The 10,796-nt window shown below is 43.8% G+C and overlaps 1 pseudogene; it reads left to right on the top strand.

Annotated features, from left to right (window-relative positions):
• The first annotated feature begins 1,316 nt into the window (after positions 1-1,316).
• The window catches only part of LOC135527167 (phospholipase DDHD1-like), an 89,412-nt pseudogene continuing 79,932 nt past the window's right edge, over positions 1,317-10,796 (top strand).

The raw sequence follows: 10,796 nt of genomic DNA, 5'->3' as shown, positions 1-10,796 counted from the left end.
TCAGCCATGCTGTTAGTGATACCCCATAGATAGGCCTGCCCTCTAAGCAGCGAACGGTCAGTCCTATGGAATGTTCTGGCAAAGGCCCTGCCATGACAGCGGTCATAAAGATGAAGCCATTTTAGATCTGCAGAGGTTTGGCTGGGCTATTTTCACAGCTGTGTATAGGGGTCTCCATACTTTGCATAAATGTTGAGAGAATGTTAGTGATCATGATTAAGACGATAGGAAGGAAAATATAGATTTTGTTTTTCTTTTGGAAAGTTTAATTATCGCATTCCCTTTAAAACAGCTCATTCAGCTCATTCACTAGGTCCCCCCGTGTGGTTCTGGGATTTTTGCTCACCGTTCTTGTGATCATTTTGATCCCACGGGGTGAGATCTTGCGTGGAGCCCCAGATCGAGGGAGATTATCAGTGGTCTTGTATGTCTTCCATTTCCTAATAATTGCTCCCACAGTTGATTTCTTCAAACCAAGCTGCTTACCTATTGCAGATTCAGTCTTCCCAGCCTGCTGCAGGTCTACAATTTTGTTTCTGGTGTCCTTTGACAGCTCTTTGGTCTTGGCCATAGTGGAGTTTGGAGTGTGAGTGTTTGAGGTTGTGGACAGGTGTCTTTTATACTGATAACAAGCTCAAACAGGGGCCATTAATACAGGTAATGAGTGGAGGACAGAGGAGCCTCTTAAAGAAGAATTTACAGGTCTGTGAGAGCCAGAAATCTTGCTTGTTTGTAGGTGACCAAATACTTTTCCACCATAATTTGCAAATAAATTCAATAAAAATCCTACAATGTGATTTTCTGGATTTGTTTTTCTCATTTTGTCTGTCATATTGAAGTGTACCTATGATGAAAATTACAAGCATCTCTCATCTTTTTAAGTGGGAGAACTTGCACAATTGGTGGCTGACTAAATACTTTTTTGCCCCCCTGTATGTGCCCTCTGTTCACCATTGTTTTGTCGGTTATTGTTCCCATGTCCATTGGTCTTGTGAGTACCTGTGCTTTGTTGTTTCGGCTTTCGTGCTAAGTGTATAGTGGACTCGTTTTTACTGGTCTCGTCCCGGGTATTGTCGTGCACTTGTTATTACATGTCTCGTCCTTTGAATTATTAGAGGTTTAACCTCGCTCTTTTGTTTGGATAACATCCCTGTGTTTTTGTATACGTGTTTGTTTTGGGCTACAGCCCCGTAACTTTCATGACATGTTGTATTTTTGGATGGAGGATTAAAAAACCCTATTATGTATTCCTGTGCCTGTCTCCAATCATTTATACAACGTGACAGAAAAAACAATATTAAATGGAGACAGCGGGAATGGCCCATCCAACACCGCAGCAACTTCGACAGCTGCAACTGGACCGTCCAACACAACTAAAACTGGTACGTCCAACAACTACGCAACTTCGGCAGCTGCAACTGGCCCTGACCAAACCGCACCGTATCCCTGTGGTCCTCATCGAGACCAGTATAACCGAACTGATATTGCAGCTGCAACTGGCCCGTCCAACACCACTGCAACCGGTCCGTCCGACGCCGCCGAAACTTCGGCAGCTGCAACTGGCCCGTCCAACACCACTGAAACTGGCACGTCCAACAACAAAGCAACTTTGGCAGCTGCAACAGGACCGTCCAACACCACTGAAACTGGCACGTCCAACAACGAAGCAACTTCGGCAGCTGCAACTGGCCCGTCCAACACCACTGAAACTGGCATATCCAACAACGAAGCAACTTCGGCAGCTGCAACTGGCCCTAACCAAACAGAACCGCTTCCCTGTGGTCGTCATCGAGACCGGTGTCGTCCCGTAATGTCACAGATTCCCCCGGTACTGCTGCTCATTCCGTGCACCAGCCCCAGAGGTCTAGGTCACCGGCCTCTAGACGTCACTGAACTGTGTCTTTACGCACAGCTGGTTCCCATTCCTCTTGATAAGTAATGAGGTATATATGTGCCCTCTGTTCACCATTGTTTAGTCGGTCATTGTTCCCATGTCCATTGGTCTTGTGAGTACCGGTGCTTTGTTGTTTCGGCTTTCGTGCTAAGTGTATTGTGTACTCGTTATTACGGGTCTCGTCCCGTGAATTGTTTTGCACTTGTTATTACGCGTCTCATCCCATGTATTTATTAGAGGTTTACTCTCGCTCTTTTGTATGGGTTACATCACTGTGTTTTTGTATATGTGTTTGTTTTGGGCTTCATCCACATGCGTAGCGTAGCATTTAGCGGGCAACATTTTCACAAAAACCAGAAAAGCATTCAAATAAAATAATTTACCTTTGAAGAACTTCGGATGTTTTCAATGAGGAGACTCAGTTAGATAGCAAATGTTCAGTTTTTCCTGAAAGATTCTTTGTGTAGGAGAAAAATGCTCCGTTTTGTACATCACTTTTGGCTACCAAAAAAACCCGAAAATTCAGTCACCAAAACGCCAAACTTTTTTCCAAATTAACTCCATAATATCGACTGAAACATGGCAAACGTTGTTTAGAATCAATCCTCAAGGTGTTTTTCACATATCTCTTCATTGATATATCGTTCGTGGAAGTCTGCTTTCTTCTCTGAATTAAATGGAAAAATACTTGCAGCTGAGCTTTACGCACCAATTTCGACGCAGGACACCTGGTAAATGTGGTCTCTTATGGTCAATCTTCCAATGATATGCCTACAAATACGTCACAATGCTGCAGACACCTTGGGGAAACGGCAGAAATTGTGGGCTCTCTCCTTGCGCATTCACAGCCATATAAGGAGACATTGGAAAACAGAGCTTCAAAAATGTTGCTCATTTCCTGTTTGAAGTTTCCTCTTGGTTTCGCCTGTAGCATCAGTTCTGTGGCACTCACAGATAATAGTTTTGGAAACGTCAGAGTGTTTTCTTTCCAAAGCTGTCAAATATATGCATAGTCGAGCATCTTTTTGTGACAAAATATCTTGTTTAAAACGGGAACGTTTTATTACGTATTCCTGTGCCTGTCTCCAATCATTTATACAGCGTGACAGCCACCCTTTGCCTTGATGACAGCTTTGCCCACTTTTGGCATTCTCTCAACTAGCTTCATGAGGAATGCTTTTCGACAGTCTTGAAGGAGTTCCCACATATGCTGAGCACTTGTTGGCTGCTTTTCCTTCACTCTGCGGTCTGACTCATCCCAAACCATCTCAATTCGGTTGAGGTTAGATGATTATGGAGGCCATCTAGTGCAGCACTCCATCACTCTCCTTGGTCAAAAACCCTTACATCATCTGCAAAACACCCCCTGTCACACACTGATCAGTTTCACCTGTCCTCGTTATTGTCTCCACACCCTCCAGGTGTTACTTGTTTTCCACAGTGTATTTACCCCTGTGTTTCCTGTCTCTCTGTGTCAGTTCGTCTTGTATATTTCCAAGTCAACCAGGGTTTTTCCTGTTATCCCGCATTCTCCTTTCTCGTCCTCCCGGTTTTAACCCTTGCCTGTTTCTGGACTTTGTACCTGCCTGCCTGACCAGTCTGCCTGCCTTGACCATGAGCCTTTCTGCCACTCTGTACCTCATTGACTCTGATCTGGTTTTTACCTTTTTGCCTGTCCACGACAATTCTCTTACCTACCCCTTTGTTTATTAATCCATTCTAAGACTCCAACCATCTGCCTCCTGTGTCTGCATTTAGGTCTCGCCTTGTGCCTTGATACTATCACACCTCCTCCTCCATTCTTCTCGGTGGGAACCACACATCCGGAGATCATCCGTTCACCTACTCTGCGTCTCATAAAGACACGGCGGCTGGAACCAAAAATCTCAAATTTGGACTTCAACTGGTCTAATGTCTATTGCTTGTGTTTCTTCGCCCAAGCAAGTCTCTTCTTATTATTGGTGTCCTTTTAGTAGTGTTTTCTTTGCAGCAATTCAACCTGACTCACACAGTCTCCTCTGAACAGTTAATGTTAAGATGTGTCTCTTACTGGAACTCTGTGAAACATTTATTTGGGCTGCAATTTCTGAGGCTGGTAACTCTAATGAACTTATCCTCTGCAGCAGAGGTAACTCTAGAACTTCCTTTTCATGTTGTGGTCCTCATGTGAGCCAGTTTCATCCTTGCGCTAGAAGGTTTTTGAGACTGTACTTGAAGAAACTTTCAAGTTCTTAACATTTTCCAGATTGACTGACCTTCATGTCTTAAAATAATGATGGACAGTCGTTTCTCTATGCTTATTTCAGCTGTTCTTGCCATAATATGGACTTAGTCATTTACCAAAGAGGGCAATCTTCTGTATACCACCTCTACTTTGTCACAACACAACTGATTGGCTCTTAAGAAGGAAAGAAATTCCTCAAATTAACTTTTAGTAAGGCACACTTGTTAATTGAAATGCATTCCAGGTGACTACCTCATGAAGGTCCCGAGTGGCGCAGCGGTCTTAGGCACTGCACCTCTGTGCTCTCAGCATCACTACAGACCTTGGTTTGATCCTGGCCAATATCACAACTGGCGGTGATTGGGAGTCCCATAGGGCGGCGCACAATTGGCCCAGCGTGGTCCGGGTTAGGGTTTTGCCTGGGTAGGCCGTAATTTTAAATAAAAAATAGTTCCTGGTAGAAAGAGGAGGAAGGGAAATGCTACTAAGGTAAACAATAACACATTTTGGTAGACAGAAGGTGCTCTTTGGTAAAAGGGGTGAATTGGTCATCAAAAAGAAAGGAAGACCAAGGCACTCTTCATATAATTCATTAAAATGCCTTTATTTGTATGGCATGTTGAATAGAAACAAAGTTTTAAAAATCCAACACGTTTCGGCTGCATGGCCATCGTCAGGGAGTTTTGAATTTGTTCTTAACTGACTTGCGTAGTTAAATAAAGGTTGAGAGAATGCCAAGAGTGTGCAAAGCTGTCATCAAGGCAAAGGGTGGCTACTGTTTAACACTTTTTTTGGTTACTACATGATTCCATGTGTTATTTCACAGTTAATATGTAATCACTATTATTCTACAATGTAGAAAATAGTAAAAATAAAGAAAAACCTTGGAATGGGTAGGTGTGTCCGAACATTTAACTGGTACTGTACATGCAAAAGAAAGAGACCCTATTGTCACGTCAACCAGCTGTCTAACTAACAGCACAATAACACAAGATCTGTCATGCATAGGTGTAAGAGGTGGCAGGGAAGTCAGGCGCAGGAGAGCCAAACTGAGTGTAAAATGGAGTCTTTTAATAAAGTTCCAAGAGTATGCTCCATAACACTAAATGTACACACAAACCAAACATGGGTACGAGGACCCGACGCGCACCTATACAACAATCACACTATACTGACAATAAAACAATCTCTGACAAAGACATGAGGGAAAACAGAGGGTTAAATACACAACAGGTAATGAATGGGATTGAAAACAGGTGTGTGGGAAGACAAGACAAAACCAATGGAAAATGAAAAAAGGATCAATGATGGCTAGAAGACCGGTGACGTCGAACGCAGAGCACCGCCCGAACAAGCAGAGGCAACGACTTCGGCAGAAGTCGTGACAATCTCCAGGAATCTAAATAGAAATGATGTGCTTCTATTGTTCTTTATATGTTAGAGGCCTGGCATGAATGGAATGCTAGGTTATGGTGGGGTGGGCCCTGTCACTGCAGGCTATGTGGTACAGGTGTTGTCACGTGGCCTCTCTCTGTGTGTGACAACATGGATGGAGTGCTAGGTTATGGTGGGGTGGGCCCTGTCACTGCAGGCTATGTGGTACAGGTGTTGTCACATGGCCTCTCTCTGTGTGTGACAACATGGATGGAGTGCTAGGTTATGGTGGGGTGGGCCCTGTCACTGCAGGCTATGTGGTACAGGTGTTGTCACGTGGCCTCTGTGTGTGACAACATGGATGAGCCCAATTCTTCCATTGGTCCCACTCCTCAGTGAAGGACTGTTTAATGCCACATAAAAAGGAGTAGGGGGGGGAGCTCGGGGGTGTGGGGAGAGCTAGTATTAAAGGGCCTTATTACTTCCTCTCTCTCTCACACACACACAAAACATGCCCAAACCCCCTGTCCCACATAAGAGAGAGACACCATTGTAAATACAACCCATATTTATGTTTATTTATTTTCCCTTTTGTACTTTAACTATTTGCACATCGTTACAACATTATATATAGAAATAATATGACATTGGAAATGTCTTTATTCTTTTAGAACTTCTGTGAGTGTAATGTTTACTGTTAATTGTTTATTTCACTTTGGTTTATTATCAACTTTACCTGCTTTGGCAATGTTAACATATGTTTCCCATGCATTCCCATTTCAATAAAAATCGAACACGAGATATAGTTTACATGTTGTCAAAAGTCTAAGCCAACCCTGTCTGTTTTTCCACATAGTTGCGCACTCGTAGGTTTTATTGCTAAACAACCAACATGTCTGTAGAGATCCTATTAGTATTCTAATTCAGAATTCTATGTGTTTGTGTTTGAGAGATTGCGCTCTATGTTTGTGTGTGCATGCTAGAGTGTGTGTGTGATAGTGTGTGCTCGCGCTCGTGTGTGTACAGTATGATAAACTGTGACCTTTCCTTGGTGTTGTGGTGAGCCTAATGGTTGCCCTCCATGCCCCAGCTGCTCACAACTCAAGGTGTCTGACTTTAGTAAATGGAGGGGTATTTTTAACCTAGCCACACCATGCCCGGGCCTGGGCCTAGCGTCTGGGAGCACCACAGGAGGAATAGAGAGAGAGAGAGAGAGAGAGAGAGAGAGAGAGAGAGAGAGGAGGCGAGGAGAGGTGGGGCTGGAGGGTTGGCACGCATTGCTGGCAGTACTCAAGTTCCTGATAGCTTTCAGTGGACCCTTTGATGTGCTCTAGCCGCCCCCGCCCCCGTCCCCGTCCCCATTCCCCCTGACTCCACCTCGCAGGAAATTGCATTCTGTCCGCTGCCACAGCAGATAAATGAAGAGGGAGAAGGGGCTGCACACCGTCACCAGCTGACCTGGCCTGTCTCACACCGCGGCCTGCAGTATGTGAGCAGTGTGTTAGCCGCGTGTGCCACCATCGGGTACCCACCGCCTCTTCTTTCCAAGACAGGACCATATACAGTGCATTCGGAAAGTATTCAGACCCCTTGACTTTTTCCACATTTTATTACATTGGAGCCTTGTTCTAAATGGATTCAATAGTTTTACCGTCATCATTCTACAGACCACATTTTCTTGCCATTTCATTAGTTTAACAGAGCGTTTCCTAAAAGATAAAATATTGTTGCATTTCATTTACATTTTGGTAATTGTCTTGGAACGTTCTCCAACTGGTTTGACATTGGGAATCTTCTCAAATAGTTACTCTGTCGGAATTTTAGTTCTTCAGCATAACTTTTCCTACAGGTTTCCTCATGGTTCTATACCTCTACAGGATGGGTGTCCCTAAACCGGAACAGTTGTTGCTAACGTGCGCTAATGTGACTAGCATGACGTTGCATACACCAGCCAACTTTCCGGGACATAGACATGTCTTATATGGGCAGAAAGCTTAAATTATTGTTAATCTAACTGCAATTTACAATTAACAATAGCTATTACAGTGAAAAAATACCATGCTATTGTTGGAGGAGACTACACAACAACAAAAAACTTTTATCACGGCAACTGTTTTGATACATTCACCTCTGAAGGTAAATAATGTACTCTGATTTGTCTTCCTGAGGGTCCAAGAAATGAAATGTAGCATAGTTTTGTTTGATAAAATCAATTTTTATGTTCAAATGTAGGAACAGGGTTCTACATTTTGACCCCACTGCTGTCTCTGGCTCCACACCCACCCTGTCCGGCCATCTAGATGTGTGAAAGTGTATAAGCTAATGACCCATCATGTATGACATTTGTGGGAGTGTGTAAACGTACATTTTGTATACCATAGCATTTTTCTATGTTCTCTATAGTTATGTACTTGAAAATATATCAATTGGCCAATTCGGCACATTTGGGAAAACTCCTGGCAGACTTGATACAAAATATTGTGCAGTAATTTAATTATTCACTGGATCAGTGAAACTTTGCACACACACTACTGCTATCTGGTGGCCAAAATCTAAATGAAGTATGGCCTTTCTTTTGCATTTCAAAGATGATAAAACAAAAAAAGGCATTTTTTTTTTACCAGATCTAATGTGTTATATTCTCCTACATTCATTTCACATTTCCACAAACTTCAAAGTGTTTCCTTTCAAATGGTATCAAGAATATACATATCCGTGCTTCAGGTCCTCAGCTACAGGCAGTTAGATTTGGGTATGTCATTTAAGGAAAAAATTGAAAAAAAGGGTATGATCCTTGAAGTCATGTTGAAGTCATGTTCTCAAACGTTACTAAAAACTTTAACGTTTTTAGTAACGTTCAGAGAACGTTCTAAGAATGTTATTTGAAAAAGTTCCATTCTCAGCATTAACAAAACTCTCTATCCTCTATCTTATTAATATATGTTCAGGTTTGTTGGCCGTGCCCACTAATTGGCCGAACCACAGTGGACTAATTCCATGGACAGAGAACAGAAGATCATAGTATCGATTCTCACTGACGCGGGGTCTCAATAAAAAATAAATGTGTTTGCATGATTAATGCCTAAGCACATTTATTTCCATGTATCCTCTCTGTACTTGGACTTCAAAACAGTTAACCCAAACTAAGCTAGCAGTATTATTAAAAATCTTATTGAAACATGTTCTCAGAACGTTATTTCATTACCTTCAAATAACCAATAATATAACATTAATAAAACCTTCTAGGAAAACATTCAGGGAACCAGAGTAAAATGTCCTCAGAACCTCTTTGCAACCTAAAGATTTGCGTTCCCAGAACAGGCAAAATTTTCACTTCCGTTCTCAGGACATTTAAAAAACATTCAGTTTTACCGGTCAGGAAACTTATGGCTTCATTCCCAGAACCAATGGGAAACCAAAAACGTACATTCCCACAACTTCAAAGGAACCAAATGTGCTAGCTGGGTATGCATGCAATAGAAACCTCTGATAGAGATACTGTAACTATTCTATGCTCTCAGCAATAACATCAGGTCACATCAAATGACATCAGAGACTAAAAGAGTGAGATTCCTGCTGTCTTTCCACAGAGACCGTCTGAGAATGTTGGGACTCAACGTGTCTAAGAGGGGTTGCTCACGCAATGGGACCCCAATGGCACTTATGGGTATTGAAGAGACAATACTTAGGGGAAGCTGCCTTGAGCGTGTTTGTGTGTGTCTGTGTGTGTGTACGTGTGGACACGAGTTAGGTCATGTGTGTGTGAGATCATGGACGAGTGGAGCGAGTTGTCTCAGACAACAACTATTTGATTAGTGCTACATGAAACAGGGCTCGTTCCTGCCGGAGAAATGACGTCACCCCCAGTGGAACTCTTTGGGGCTACTCCACCCTCACCCCCTATACTATAGACTAGGAGCCTCCAGAAGGAGAAGCTAGTATGTCATTATACTACGACACATGGATGCTTCCTATGGCTCTATGACATGTTAATGTCTTCAACCCATTTTGCTGTATCTTCTCTCATATCGTCTTTCAAACTTCAAATCAGGTATGTCCATGATCCCAAGGGTCCTTCTTTATGTGGTCTCTTTAAGACAGTAAAGCAATTTGTTTATTTGTGATCTACATAAAGAAGAGGTTTATGTGAGACTCATGGGTTTGATTATTTGATTACTCTGTGCTGAATTACAGGCCTATACTGAGCCATGTGGGGGTCTGGCCAATGAGAAATGTGTGTGAGGGTATTTAGGTCCATGTTGATTCAGGAAAGTGTTGCTGTTGATGGGAGCTATCCTGGACGTGGTGAGTGAGGAGAGCAAGAACCCTGTGGCCTCTCGACCCAGCATGCACGCACGCTCACTCTCTTTATTACCACCAGCACCATGACCTCTCCATCCTCCCTGAGCTGTTGCAGACCTTCCCCCCCTTCAGAATCCCTGGGGGTCCCTGATTGACAGGCCGTGAAGATACACCAACACGGTCTCCATTTAGCTCAAGAGCCACCTCCCTCCGACTCCTCTTCTCCCTCCCTCCCTGCTCCCCCATTGTCTGATGAGAAAACACACTTGAGCCAAAGTGTTTCAGAGCAGGAAGTTTCCCGGGGAGAGAAGGTTTCGTTTCGGGTCAATGTGTACCGCTGCGGCGGACGGTGCTTTTGGGGAGGTCAGGACATGCAGAGAGGAGGTGACGGGGAAGGGTGCGTGTTGGAAGCTGCTGAACATTGGGGAGAGGTGAAGGTGGAGGGTGGGTGGAGGTAGGGGTATTTTATTTTCTTTAACCTTCATTTAACTAGGCAATTCAATTATGAACAAATTCATATTTACAATGAGGACCTACCCCGGCCAAACCCTAACCTAATTGTGTGCAGGCCTATGGGACTCCCATTCACTGCCAGTTGGGATACAGCTTGGAATCGAACCAAGGTCTGTAGTGACGCCTGTGATGAGATGCAGTGCCTTAGACTGCTGCACCACTCAGGAGCCCTAGAGGTAGGGAGGGAGGGAAAGTTGAAGGTGGGTGGGGTGGATGTCGGGGTGTTTAGTCCTGAGAGGAAAGTGCAGGTAGGGAGGGAAAGTGGAAGGCGGGTGGGGTGGCAGTAGGGGTGGAGGTGGGGTGGAGGCAGGGGTGAAAGTGGAGGGTGGGTGGGGTGAAGGTAGAGGTGTTTAGTCCTGAGAGGAAACATTAGCAAAGCGAGGAGGAAATGCTGCCAAATTAACTTCTCACCCTTTCAATCACACCCCTAGGAGTTACTGCCCCACTTTACTTTTGCCGATCTGGCTTTTTTTGGGAGGAGTGGAGGGT

Source organism: Oncorhynchus masou, chromosome 32 (genome assembly GCF_036934945.1).
Source record: "Oncorhynchus masou masou isolate Uvic2021 chromosome 32, UVic_Omas_1.1, whole genome shotgun sequence".
Lineage (NCBI taxonomy): Eukaryota > Metazoa > Chordata > Actinopteri > Salmoniformes > Salmonidae > Oncorhynchus > Oncorhynchus masou.
The sequence above is the reverse complement of the archived record's forward strand: the minus strand, read 5'-3'. Positions and strand labels throughout refer to the sequence as shown.